Source organism: Chrysochloris asiatica, unplaced genomic scaffold, assembly GCF_000296735.1.
Source record: "Chrysochloris asiatica unplaced genomic scaffold, ChrAsi1.0 scaffold00088, whole genome shotgun sequence".
Lineage (NCBI taxonomy): Eukaryota > Metazoa > Chordata > Mammalia > Afrosoricida > Chrysochloridae > Chrysochloris > Chrysochloris asiatica.
The window spans coordinates 3,809,426-3,811,706 of NW_006408606.1; positions in this window are offsets into that span (position 1 = coordinate 3,809,426).

The following is a 2,281-nucleotide window of genomic DNA, read 5'->3' on the forward strand; positions in this document are numbered from 1 at the left end:
CCAAAAGAACCGATAGATCTGTTCAGGAAGAAGTGCAGCCAGAGTGCTCCTTTGAGGCCAAGATGGCTAAACTTCGTCTCTCATACTTTGGACATATTGTCAGGAAGGAACAGTCGCTGGAGAAGGATATGATGCTTTGTAAGATGGAGAATTGCTGAAAAAGCGGAAGACTCCTAACGAGATGGATTGGCCAGGTGGCATCATTGATGGACTCAAGTGTGGCAGTGGTAGTGAGGTTGGCCCAGAATTGGACACTGCTTCTTTCTGCAGTACATGGGGTCACTATGCATTGGTTTCAACTCGATGGCACCTGACAACCACAACAACAGCAACAAAAGTAGACTCAAAATAATTTGGTAAAACTTTGCTTTGTGGAAACAATCTTAGTAGATAAAGAAGCTACAAAAGTGAAACAGGCAAAATCTTATCTATAAAGATGAGATTATGTTCTATATGTTGCATAAGATGAATTTCCATTCCCGAATCTGTTTTAAGATGAATTTGTATTTGCGCAACAGTTAAGTATAGTATATAATAGTCAAATATTTGCTTTAGCATATAGTCTACATTTCTATGCATAAAAAATTAAACACTTCCAGATACACTGAAACATCTTTAACATAATAATATAGTAACAATAATAATGTTTTGATAAACATGGCAAGGCTGTTGTTGGTAAGTGCTGTCAAATCAGTTCCAACTCATTGCTATGAAGAACCCTGTATAGAGTCTCCAAGAGGTGGCTGGTGAATTTGAACTGCTGACTTTGTGGTTCAAACTGACTTTGTGGTCCAGTGCTTTATCTGACAGTGCCACACCAGGACTCCACAAGGCAAGGTAGCACCTGTTTTTTTATTTTTGAACCACAGTATACAGTCTGGAAGGAGCCCTGGTGGTATAGTGGGTTACACATTGGACTTCTAATAGCTAGGTTAGTAGTTTGAATCCACCAGCCACTAGGAGAGAGAAAGATGAAGCTTTCTGTGCCCATAAAGATTTACAGCCTGGAGAACCCTATACAGGGTCACTATGAGTTGGAACCAACTCAACAGTACACCACCACCACCACTCATCATACAGCTTAGTGTGGCACTGTAAGATAAGCACTGAACTGCTAACCACAAGTTTGGTGGATCAAATCAAGTAGCCGCTCCTTGTTGTTGTTGTTGTCATGTGCCGTGGAGTCAGTACCCGCTCATAGCGACCCTTTACAGGGTTTCCGAGGCTGTAAATCTTTATGGGAGCAGAAAGTCTCATCTTTCTCCTGAGGAACAGCTAGTAGTTTCGAACTGCTGACCTTGTAGTTCACAGCCCTATTCATAACCACTACGCTACCAGAGCTCCTTAGCGACTCCTTGGAAACCCTATATAAGGTTGCTGTAAGTTAGAAGGGACTCTACGGCACTTAACAATAGCACCAACATAAACCTTGGGCTGCTAGGATGCCTGTGGCTTTGACATCCTATGGTAGCTTCTGTGCTGCTACAACTTCCAAGTAGTAAACAAGAAGGCCAACCTACACTACATTGTCACTTGCCCACCTGCTGCCATGTGCAGACCATCAAGAGGTAAGGGACATAGCCTGGACCTCAGTGACTGTAAACTGAGGCATAACTATGCAATAAAGGGCAAAGAATCTGGGTTGAGTTCCAATTGACTTCTGCTACTGCCTGACTAGCTGCCTCCAGCTTCTCGACTTTGTTCTCATTGTGTCTTCAAGGCTTGATGCTCAGGAAGTGTCATTTTCCTGCTTTCATTTCTTATGTCTTCTCTGAGTGTTAGAATGTCATACGGATTTGATAGTTCATGTAAACTCTTTATTAACACAATCATTCTTATTATGTTTTTGAACTTTCATGCAGATTAAATGAAATATTATCTTATACAAATAAAACACTCAGTATTAGCTACAATTATTATTTATTTGGGATTAAGTAATCGTTTGCATTAAATATTTTTCATATGGGATTAAAAACTGAGGGGAGTGTAGCAGACATTGGAAGGAAAAACTGATAGATTTAGGTATTTACGTTCTTAATAGAATTCTGATATTAGTTCATTTAATGGTTTAGAACACTTTGTGGGAGTTAGGGAGTCCTGATGTGGTCGTGTAGGATAAAACACTGGACAACAAGGTCATTTTGAATCACAAGGTTTGGTGGTTCATATTCACCAGCTGCTCCTTGGAAACTCAATACATGGTCCCTATGAGTTGGAATTGAGTCGACAACACTTAGCAACAACAACAAATGGAAGTTAATTCCTAAATCACACATTCATA